The 12,933-nt window shown below is 37.6% G+C and overlaps 1 long non-coding RNA gene across 1 annotated transcript; it reads left to right on the top strand.

Annotated features, from left to right (window-relative positions):
- The first annotated feature begins 4,647 nt into the window (after positions 1–4,647).
- On the top strand, positions 4,648–5,627 carry LOC139125897 (uncharacterized). The gene is made up of 2 exons (XR_011550399.1): positions 4,648–5,042; positions 5,438–5,627. It is a non-coding gene; the product is annotated as an uncharacterized lncRNA (long non-coding RNA).
- Positions 5,628–12,933: the final 7,306 nt, after the last annotated feature.

The raw sequence follows: 12,933 nt of genomic DNA, 5'->3' as shown, positions 1-12,933 counted from the left end.
ACATCCTTTTATTATAATGCAAAACAGAAGGGAAAAAATTGGTTTGTATTTTGATATGACGTATGGATTACTCAAGTTCAAAATTTTTCAAAAATAATATTCCGAAAAGTTGAAGTGTGGAACTAGTTAAGTGATACTGGGTGTTATCGTCATATAACACCGATATGCTAACATTACCAGGGGTACACTCACTAGACGAGTATTACTATAATATTATATCGCATTGTTGCACCAATCAATCCATTCCATTGCTATAATCTGCATGCACGGACGTAATTCATACTGATCTGAATAATAATTAGCTGCACTGTGCTTTGCGCGCCGATCGCAGGTATTGGACTATTTGTAAATTTAAAATGTCGCAAAATAAAATATTTCTATGTTGCGACATATTGTCAACCCCCCCTCCCTGTCTGGCGTACCGTAGCAAATTCCCTACTACCAGGACACGAAGTGCGATCAACCCTGTTGCCCCGCACTCCCTCGGTGGAAAACATAAATAGGTGCATAGCATTCAAGTCTGATTCATGATTCAAAGTCAGTCATCATCTGCATCTGTTACAGGTCTTGACGGATAAATTTTAATTATTTATTCCAAATTCCAGTCGGTCATAAGGACCGACATGTTGCTGAAATCTTTCGGCCCGAAGAGAAATCTGTCGGTCTCGGACCGTCGGACCGACGTTAATTTCGCACACTGGTGGTAGGCAAGTGTGTTAAGGTCGAAGTGACTTGGATACCCCGGGTCGAGATGACCACAACCAGTGTGAATTACTGTTGTCAAAACGGAAAGGGTTGAGATGACCTGCTCCCCTGCAGGGCTGCAGCCATAGGCTTTTGACTTATTGTAGGTGAACCGCCAAACTGTCACTGATGCAAGAAAGGTGTTTAACCGCAGATGCAATGCCAGAGTAAATTTCATCAGTTTCGCCCACTTCTATTCTATTGCATCAGTGACCCTTTGATGGTTTGCCTGCATTGAGTCCAAAGTGTCTGACTGCAGCTAAGATAAGGGCTTTGCTCAAATGTAGGCTTTGACAGCATCATCCTCCTGTAACTGTTAAATTTAATCTGTATTGATATTAAATGATGGTATCCAATATATTGTACCAATTTGATATAAATTACACCTTGAATCAATTAGGCTTTATTTGAACCGCTTTGTAATCATTCGCAACCAAGCTGACCAAATTGCACATGTAAGATGTCAGTTGAGTTGGGATGGGTTGTCTCTAAGCTAAGTACACATGCAAACAACATTAACCCCGGTTTCAGCAATTTCCCGTCATGTGATAAGATGCAACTAATGGATATCTGTCTCTGTAAGTTGACTTACATTATCAGTTAGAACCCAATTGAAAATTTACCGTTTTATGATGTTTTATACATCCCCAAACAGCAATACCATGTTCCTCTACAAGGTACGCCATAATTTCTGTGGGGAAACTCCACAGGATTTAAGTTATCAAAGATTTCCACCTTCTTCATCAACATGTGTCAAAAATAGTTATTCTCTACATAAACACAGCGGACCTATATCGGCCGCCAGGTCGCTTGTTATTACATGCCTCTTCACAGTTCATGCTATATGACATCTAGTTACATGCAGGCATTGTCAAACAATTTTACTATTATTGATCAGCATCAAATCAGATTTGAACGAATGTCAAAATAGAAGTGCAGGTATGGATATTTTTCTATTGAGCGTTAAGCGTCTTCTTTGATGTCAAAATTGTCGACGGGCTTCACTGGACCTGGTAACCATGGAAACTGGTCAGTACATCGTTCAACAAGCCGCTAACTCCCTGGATGTTCCCATTCAAATCAGTGCACTGATTTGCTCTCACATCGAGGCATGTACATGTAATAGTCGTGCGAGCGGCTTACTGACTACACATGCGCAGATTCATTACTATGCGAGTAACCTGAAGTGTGATGGGTGCCGCCATGTTTTTTGAGTACTTAAATAAACAAATATGAAACGTGCAAATTATTATTTTATAACATGCCATGCAGTATTTTTAATCACAGACCTAATTAATGGAAAGGACTCTTTCCTCTCAGAAGACTTGTAATTAACCCTTTTCCTGACAGACAGTATCACTTCCCCATCAGCCAAGTCAGTAGAAAGTGGTATTGAGCCAAAACATGACGTATTTTCACCCACTTGGCTTGGTCTGTTATAGCATCTTCAGTCCCAAAAAATCAAGTTTACAGTATTTATGTTTTCAACAGCTTTCAAATGTACAGTATTTTGTTAAAATACACCATATGGAATGTGTTGTGTTTCATTAATTTTAACCATCTTGACCTGGTGGTGAAATATCGACTTTGCAGGAAAAAGGTTAAAGTACCCAATAACAAGTGGGGACTGTATCATTGTCAATGACTTGTTACATCAATTTCAAGATTAGGCTCCGAGTGCAGATTGCATCTTTCAATGATTGTACCAAATGGATTAAAATTTTTGTCTTCTCAAATACTAGTTTGTTCAATTTCCAAGGCTTTATTAGCATGGTTAATTTGTACGTCCCAACCCGTAATCTAAGGTCCGCTGACCAATTTCAACTGTGTCAAAGCAGGTCGCGCACAAAGAAATATGGGGACCGTGCGTTCAGTATTGCCGCCCCCTTTTTATGGAACAATCTTCCAATTGAGGTTCGTCGCTCCCCAAGCCTGACAAGTTTTAAATCAAGTCTTAAAACATTTCTTTTTAATTCTGCTTTTAACTGAACTCATCCATTGTATTTTTTTATGTTTTTGTTTTGTTTTTAATTCTTGTAACCTTTTTTTTTTTTAAATTGATTGTATTTTACCCAGCGTCTCTGATCACACTATTTGTGTGGATTTAGTCGCTTTATAAATGAATAAATTATTATTATTATTATATTATATTATTAGCCAGTGAACTCAATCACCACATTTGAAAACTTATGAACAGAACAATTATACTCTCATGCTTGACACTATCATACTTTACCTGTCTTAAAAATGTACGTAGCTAAATTATGTTCCTCTTATAATTTGGAAAAAGTTTAGGCAGGTGTTATGCAAATCTGTGTGCAAAGACTGGATGTTCACACTAAAAATGTTCATTATTGGATAAAAGTAAGAGTACTTATGTTTATTATTTATAGAAGGAGAAGCAGATGTCACCCTGAGAGACATTCTTGTATTTGCCACTGGTGTTGAATGTACACCACCATTAGGATTCTGTCCATCTCCAACCATACAGTTCAACACAAGTGAAGGAAGTAGGTTTCCAACAGCCAACACTTGTGGAAACATACTATGCATACCTGTATTTAAATTGTATGAAAGTTTCAAGGAATCCATGGACTTTGGTAACCTGAACTGTGCTGGATTTGGCCAGGTGTAAGGTGGGTAGATATTTATGGTATATTTTAATTTCTTTGTCGTTGTAGTAACTGGTTCCACTGGTATACCATGCACAAATCTCCTGATGATACTCAACTTTGTCATCTGCATCATGGGACAGGCTTAGCGTTAAACATGAAGTACACTTTAAAATTTTCTCAACACATATCACCCAATACCTGTGTCTGTTATTTATTAACTTTAACAGAGCTAAACAAGTAAACTTACAAAAACAAATCTGATTTACCTTTGGATTGTGTACATTTTGATACATTAACTCTAAAGGTTGGCTGCCATTGTGTTTTGGAACTACAAACTATTAGGCAAACTGCATTTAACACTTGATATGTATTTGATGAAATGGACTGTAAAGACTTTATTTATTTATTTATTTATTTATTTCAGGCTGTAAGTAGGATGGGACTTTATTTAGGACGATCAATTGAAATCCCACAGGAGTATGTATCAAACTTCAAGAAGGCAGTTGACACTTTTAAGTATCACCTTGTGTTTGATATAGAATCAAGGAAGACAGTGCCAATTAATGATTATGAAGATGGATCATCTCATGTCAACATGCCATTTGCAGGAAAGTATCCTTCAGTAAAGTATTGGGCTTGCTTTTGTATTAGTGTGAATGTTTCAAAAAGCTTGCATTTCCTACCATATGTTTATCTTCAAATACTATTTAAACCCTGTGTCATCAACTCTTTTGAATATCTGAAAATGTGTTAAGGTAGTATGCACCTCGAAAGTGAAAGACATTAAACTTTTGCTCAAACTTTCTCAAACGAAACTTTCAACCATTCTCTTACCAAATCAACAATAAAAATCGTACAATGCACTGCAGCTTACAGTCTGTCCCATCATGGAGGTAGTCTCTTCCTACCTCCATGGTCCCATCGATCCGCTGACAAAATCTCGCTTCTGATAACATGGGTCGAGGTAAAAGGCTTTTGTCCATGTTTTCAGCGTTAGAGTTGTATTGCCGAGCACAAATTTGAGATTTAGGATTACACTCCATCCCGAGTCGCTGTACGAAAATTCAAAGCGCCGCTTCACCAACGTCCAACACGTCCTTGTGTATCAGCTGCGAGCAGCCGACATGTTTACACTCTCCGGTCACGGTTCATCAAGGTCAGTTCGCGCATTGATATTGATTCTTCGTGCTGAAAGAATTTTTACTCTCTTTTAGTCTTTCTTGATAAAAATAACCATTTTCATTAAACTAATAAATTAAATGCTATATTAAGTATGAAATATAACGGATTGGTGCAAATGTAGAGTCAATTCCAGCATTTAAAAACGGGACTACATTATCAATCGCGTAATGATTTATAGATCGCACTTCCGTTATCGTCATGAGGCTTGATCGGCGCGAAGTTAGATTTTAGTACCATCAGCCAGTGTCGGCTGCGTACTTGTGAGCAGGGAGTTTTCTAGTGGACAATTTCGTGATCTTTCTATGGAATCGCCAGCCAAATGATATCACATAGTTGCAAAAATGTGTATACAGTACCAGGGACAGGCGGAGTTCTAAATTTGTGAACGCGAGCGGCAGTAAAGATGCCGACTATATTTTCTGAGTACAGTATTTACACACAGCACGGTGAGACCTGCAACCGGACCGGTAATCGTCCAGCGTCTGCGAGCCGTTCAGAAATGTAAGTCAATGTACCGTTCGTCTGTACATCGATCGCTATAATTATGTTCTGTAATCGTTGTATTGCAATCTTTACCTAAAGATAAATTTTCGTTGAGTACTGATTCATACTGAATTCACTTTCGTTTCACAACAGTTACTTACAGTAAGTGCTGAGATTTTTGCAGATTGTCGCCGTCGTGTATGTAAACAACATACGGCGAGTTGTCCGCTGTCGGACATTTTAATCATTATTAATTTAATTTCGATCATGAATATTTATGCATTTTCTGCTTCAATTTTTCAACTTGATTTTGTCTCATTTTCAAATAATTATCGATTTCTTTCATGAAATTTACAATGTTTGGTCAAACGGTAAAGACTTACACTCTTCCTTGAACGATTTATATTTTTCAGAATCCATTGCTGGTACACTAAAGGGGACAAGAAATTCAGAGAACAGAAAGCCAAATCGCAGCCTTTGACAGTAATGTAAATGTTATATGAAAGTTCTAAAGTCAAAAGAAAATCTTGACATGATCATGACACTTATGTGGCATGAAATGAACATTGCATATAAAATAAATTGTACCACAATTGAATTTAACCTTTTTTTCTCTGTCATCTTTTTGTTTATAATAACTTTATTTGCGCTGACCATTGTTTCTCGTGAAACTGGTATTTCAGAGTTAAGTTGGATAAATAATATTTATATATTGGCCGACTGTGGACAGCACAAGATGTGTTTTATCCAACTAAACTCTGAAATACCAGTTTCACGAGAAACAATGGTCAGCGCAAATAAAATAATTTGCTGTATGGAGTTTGCGGCAAATTTTCAGTAATATTCAAATTTATTTGCCGCAAGTTTGCTGCAAGGATTGTGCCGCAAATTTGCAGCAACGTTGCGGTAGGGAGTTTGCTGCATATTTGCAGCAAGTTCACAAGAAACCTAATTTGCATCTGAAAAATGAACCACCCGCATATTTGCGGCAAATAGTTTGCTGCAAATTTACTGCAAAGCTTGCGGCAAATTTGCAGTTAGTTTGCGGGAGGCCTAAAATTTCTGTAAGGGATTCATTGAATAACTGTTTTGAGTTAAAATTTCACTGTAAATGTTTATATTCCTATATTCAAAAACTTTCCAAGGAAAATTTGCAAACAGTTTCACTGGTCACAGGACCGTGTTGTCCTCATCAACTTTTTCTTTAAGCGATATCCAAGTTGTCTGGGACTGAAACAAACAGGTTTTGTCAGTGAGTTTTTACTTTGCTTCAAGTCAAATGGTAAGCTGGTAAACAGATTGAAATCATATGCAAATGACAATTAATTATGCCAAGTTTATTAGAGCGTACCCATATCATACATTGTTGTATTTCAGAGAACCATTTAACTCATTTACCTAAGTTACAATCGTGTAGAGTTATTCAGCAATAAAGATTGTGTATTATTTAGCAAAACAAAAGAAAGCAAAATCAAATCGACAAACAAAAAAGCAACTTAGTGCAGTTCGGTAAGTTAAAGTAAAGAGAAGGCACCGTGACATATTACTAAAGTTGACAATTTAAAAAAGGAAGATTTTGAAACTTTTTATTCTACATATATTGAATCTTACGAAGTACCTACAGGCAAAAATGAGACGACACATGTCAAAAATCAAAAGTCAATGATACAGGACGAGCTGTCTTTGACTTTTTCGTTCATTGATATATTCAACATATGTATCAAAGTGAAGGCAAGAAAGTGATTACACGCACGGCACAAAGTGAAAGACATTTAAGTTTTCTAGCTTTACAAACTAGGGGTTTTTGCAAAAACACAATCTTTACAATGTAAACTTGTATATAGTACAAAGCGATGGCATTGACATTTTGGTTTCACTGCTCACGGTTCAGTGATTGCGATATGACTGACACAAGAAGTATTATTTTGAAATGTAAAAGCCATGGCCCAGTTTTTGCGACAGAATACTTCCAATTAAAGGATTTTATAGAAAACAGTTTGTGTTTTTTTCTGCTTGAACACCTTAGAATCCCACACGCTCGAACGCCAAATAAATAATTTACTAAATGTCTACCTTAGTGCTTGGTGATTCTTGCAAAACAGATCTTACAATGTCAACCTGTGCATACTACAAAGCGATGATGTTGATATTTGTATCGTCATGTACTGAGACCTAGAAAAAAAAAGAGTGTTTCAGTTTATTCAAACCTACCCTTACTGACAACCCCGACAAGAAACTTTCTTCGCCCCTAGTCTCTTGAAGTGCGGAGATAGCAAAACCATTACCACATACGTACCCCAATATGCCTACCAAAAATTCAGAGCGCAAACGATAGCATGCTTTTCACTTTGTCACATTACACATTCCTGGACAGTGTGTGTGAAGTGTCGGAGTATGAGTACCAGCAGTATAGCCATGTCTCGCGGTCGACGAAAACATCATCGCTGTCTTACCCCAGATGAAGAAGCAGCAAGACACATCCATGAAAAGGATCAGGACGGCTTTTACAAAAGAATTGTACTTTGGAAAGGTAATGTCATGTCGTATATTAGTTTCCTGGTGAATAATCCAGCAATATGTACGTCATGAGCAAGTATTCTGGGACTGAAGTATTTTTAGTTGTTCTAGACTTTATAGCTCACTGCTTTAATTCACTAATGATCTGTTGATCTGTTTGAAATTTCGAAAAGGAATATCATGGGTGTTAGTTCTTTCTGTCGCTACCACAAAAAATGTCTAGGTAAGTCGTAGTCTACGGAACTGCAACATGAGTGAATCGAACGACTATGTAGCAAAGTAAACTGATAGCATTTCACGTTGAAAATTATTACATAATATTTAAGTTAGCCAAATAACCTTTACAGAGGAATGAGTTTTTTCCCGTAAAAGTCAATGCAAGTCAGCATATTTCATGTGTTAGGTGTGTTGCTTCCACTAATGTGATGACCAGTAGCAAATGGAATAAAAGTAGATTATGCTGTTCAAAAAGTGGGCTTTATTTGTCATAGCTTTATGACTGTCAGATTATCTTCCTCAAGAAGGGAGTTTTCGTTGCAAACGCACAAGACAAATGCCATCAGGCACATCGGGACTTTGTAGAAGCCACTGAGACATCATAAGTACCACAGGCGACCCAGATACTATTAATAAGCTTATTATTGAGTTTTTCTCACTGTTTGCTCTCAAGGGTTAGTCAACATTGGAAAGATAGAGATTTAATGAAAAAGCAGTTTTAGTAACCTTTCCTATCTTTCGCGATGTTGACCAACCCATAAAATCCCTGATAAATCCACGGATTAGCATAATTAGTTGTGTTGACTCCACGATTTGGCCACAAAACCTGCAGATCACACACTTCAAACATTGATTTCCATACTCGATGACATTGACCATGTGTTTGCAAAGACACCACCAACACCACCTTCCAAACACATTTTAGCCAACATTACCAACACTATGAGTGACTGGGCTGCAACTGAAACAAAATTTTACACTCTTATACAACAATACAGACAAGACATACTTTGAGATGTCATTCCAAATTACACACACCCCGATGAATCAGCATAGTCGGCTAATTGAGCTGAACAACTTCTGCTGCTGCCTGCACATGCTGGTCCACATGGCAGAAGTAACCCAAAAAGCCCTTCTTAAGTCCGAAGTAGGCCATTTCCATGATGACATTCCAACAAATGAATTCCACAGTCACTCTGAACCCCAGGCACACACCGATTAATATGACAACATGTAAGGCTTTTGCATGCAGTGGGGATGAAAAAAGTGGATGCCATAGTACCTTGAAGTTCAAAACTTTCATCCGGGATTTCCTTCCTTGATGCCCACCACATGCACACTCTTCCCTTGGCACCGCAACAGGTTCAACACTGCTAGGTCTGGTATATCTTTCATGGCTATACTTGACACTGCTTGAGAAAGTCTGAGAATTTCCATAATGCCATGCTGTCCTTCTCTGAAATTCTTGGCCAGATTTCGATTCTGTTTCTGAAAGCTTCTTTCCTTAAGAATAGCCTTTGCTTCTTCATATGCTTGTTCACTTCTAGGAGAAAGCATCCTCCTATGCCTTCCTTGGCTGAACCTCCTAAGTATTTTTTCAGGTAGTGAATTCTTTCCACAGGTGGTATGCCGCGTGATGCTACCAAGGTGGTAAAAGATGATAGCCAATCTTGATAGGCTAACGGGTCTCCTGTGGATATTCACTGTGGTTCAAGTGTGACTCAATGAAGTACTTAATAAATGATCCTAATGTTTGTCTAAATCAGCAAATGTTGGCTTGGCTAGCTAGTCTTTACAATTGGTGGCTGTATACTGTGTAAGTTTCTGCTGGTGGGCTTCAGTCTTCACAATAGATGTCGGAACTGTAGCTGCTGGCTGTGGTGATCCAGGTACCGGTGAAATTCATGGGACTGTCTCCATCAATCGAGCAATTCTTCTCTTTCAAGTACAGACAGTCTGACTGCTACTTTGGCTTCCTCCACATGCAGTTCTCCTGCTATCCTCAGTCGCCCATAAAAAAGGGGGTCAACAATTTCCCATACCTAATATCTAACTGCAGATCCGTTTGGCACCATTTTGACAAGTAATAGCTTTGAACTTTGTCTAAACATCTGTACCACATATCAACACAGTCTGTTCAGCAATTCAACACAGGGTCCAAAGTACTAATATGGCGCGGCTTATGGTGTGGACGGAGGTATCTCTAAAACCCTTCACTAACTTTTTCTGAAGTCAAAAACTTGTGTCATGCTTTCCAACTTCCACTTTCCCTCTGTGCCGCTTCCCTGCCAAGTCTCGTAACCGTAACAGTCTACTTTTTGGCCTTCGTGCATATAAATTGAGCAAGCTTCAACACATTCAGAACTCTGCTGCTCGTTTGGTAACTGGACGGAAGATGGGCCGTCACATTAATGTGACATCTATACTCAAGGAGTTACATTGGCTTCCAGTAGAAGAACGAATCCGTTGTAAAATTCTTTGTTTGGTTTTTAAAATTGTCCATCAAGTTGAATTGGTTCCAAATTACTTATCAGAACTAGTAACAATTGATAGCCCAGTACATAATACCAGAAGGAGTGTCGGTGTAAGATTGAATCCCTTTTCTGTCAAAGATCACGGGAAACAACTTTCTAGAACATATGGTGACAGAGCTTTTAGCGTGTATGCCCTTAAACTGTGGAATAGTTTGCCGCCCGAACTTAGGATGATAAAGAAATTCGCTCTTTTTAAGAAGTCTCTTAAAACCATTATTTTTCGTCAATGCTACTGTTGACTTGGATATAATTTTTACCTGCATGTTTTATAGTTTATGTATTTTTTATCATGTTTAGTGAAAATTTTTAAAATACTTTCTTTGCTGTTTTTAGGTAGGATCCTTTAGTCTAGATTTTAAGCTTGCTTGATTTTATCGATTGTTTTTAATTACACTCTTTCCTCTGTGAGTTATTTTGTATTTTCTGCGTTTATTTTAGTTCTTCCAGTAATTTTCTGTAATGTACAGACCACTGAGACAAGGTGTGTAGTGGTCTTTAAACAATAAATTATTATTATTATTATTATTATTATTATTATATTATACTGGCCATGTCAACACCTTCCACCTTGTACGCCTGCCATCACTGTGTACAACACATTCCTCGCGATCACAATGGATCCCCATAGCTGTGTTCCACGCTCTTCCAATGATGTTGAAGGATTCACAGTCAATGTTTCACAAGTGAAGACTTCACCTAAGAATGCCAAATATTAAAGCATTGTGTGCTTCTCTCAGGAGAAGCACGAAGTTTTCATATCGCTTGTCAAGTCGAAAAGTCCAATCAAACTGCCGACATCGACTTTGTCCCAAGCAGAGCAAATCCGTCGGTCTCAGACATACAAGTCTCCAAACATTTCTGTTTCCAAGTTGTCAAACAGTTGTCGTTTGCCATGAAAAAACCTAAACCAACAACTACAACCAGAGCACAGGTAGCTGACATGGCACAAGGTTTCAGCCCAGTAAGTATCCACTCTTTTGTCAATCATATCAGGCTACTCCCCACACTTGACAGCCTCTTGGCTTCATCCACTAGGAAGGATTACCGAGCAGTGACAATAACTTCTAATTCGATGCTTTCATTAGCAATGTCTGCCACATTTTAGATCCAGTATCTCATACAATTGCATGCACAGTTCAGGAAAACAATCGCACTGTACATTTATTTTCATTACAATGCTATTTTCACCAGTACTTCGCGTTGCTTACCGAAGCTGATTTTGCACGCAAAAAGTCTGTGAGCTTGTTCAAAATATGTTCACAAAGTTCAACTACAAGGTGTCCGTGTTCCACCATTTTTTTACGCTTGGGAACAAAGCAGACAAACCGATCTTCTACTTAATATATTCATCAATGTTTATAACGCTATAAATCCGACTTTGACTCAAATAATGGGACCGTGCATGGACAAGCAGCCACAACATCACATCTCTAGTATACACTTGGTCATATGCATCATCACCAAGATTGCAAACTCCTCCCCACCCATAAAAGTGGAGTCAGCAACCTATCAGTATTTTACCAGCTACTAGTACACCAACCACCAACCCTCCATATGCAATCATATGAAGAACCAACACAATCATATGAAGAACCAACCATCAACAATATTCAGACAATCAATGGATGTGGATGTGCTGGATTGTGAGCAAACATCCCCTTATTGCAGCTCAGGAGGAGATCCAGAGACTGAAATTAGAAAACCAGACGTTTAGAGAACAAAAGTATGAACTGGAGCTGGCAGGTAAAAGACTTTATAAATTGTGTGAGTTAAGTCCACACCAGACATTATGTGTGGCCAGACTAGTCTGGACTAAATAACAATGAATGTGAGCTTTGAACCTTTACAAGAACATTTGCAGACCACCACAGGTCTTAAATCTCGGAATGAATTGAACCATGTGTAAATGCAACTAGTATACATATCAACCTTCATCCTTATCTTACAAGGCTGCATGTATATCTCTTTAAACAGGTGCCGCTTCTGCAAAACAAGAAAAACACCTATGAATAGAACAGGCTATATCATAGATGTAATGGTGACAACAACAACAACAACCACTGAAATGCTGACACTCTTCCCGAAAGCATCAAAACACTTCTTGGCATAGCTGCAAATTTTCACTTACGACAACACAACCAATTGCAAGCAAATACAGAAGAGCAATAGCATCCGAACTCACAGCCCCAATTCCACTCAACTACAAAAATAACAATAACCCACGTACAGTTATCAGGTGGACACTGAGATCTTAGTCAGCTTTTATTTTATTTTAAGTTTATTTACTATTTATTTCATGTTCAAATATGTGCTTCAAGTATTATTTTAAGTCAATTCACTATTATTTTATGTTCAAACACTATGATATTATGTGTCTATGGTATCATTTTATTTGCAAACATTAAGATATTTTGTGCTTCAAGTATTATTTAAGGTCAATTTACTATTACTTTATGTTCAAACACTATGATATTATGTGTCTATAGTATTATTTTATTTGCAAACATTAAGATATTTTGTGCTTCAAGTATTATTTAAGGTCAATATACTATTATTTTACGTTCAAACACTATGATATTACGTGTCTATAGTATTATTTTATTTGCAAACATTAAGATATTTTGTGCTTCAAGTATTATTTAAGGTCAATTTACTATTATTTTACGTTCAAACACTATGATTTTATGTGTCTATAGTATTATTTTATTTGCAAACATTGAGATTTAAGGTGTTAAGGTTATGGTGTTAAGGCTTTACGTTAATACCTTTACGACCATTCGTTATTATTATTATTAGCTTGCACTTTTCAACCACTAGAGGGCACCTTTTCTTGGATAGAAATGCAGCCATTGAAAATCAAC

Source organism: Ptychodera flava, assembly GCF_041260155.1.
Source record: "Ptychodera flava strain L36383 chromosome 3 unlocalized genomic scaffold, AS_Pfla_20210202 Scaffold_26__1_contigs__length_13983176_pilon, whole genome shotgun sequence".
Taxonomy (NCBI): Eukaryota; Metazoa; Hemichordata; class Enteropneusta; family Ptychoderidae; genus Ptychodera; species Ptychodera flava.
The sequence above is the reverse complement of the archived record's forward strand: the minus strand, read 5'-3'. Positions and strand labels throughout refer to the sequence as shown.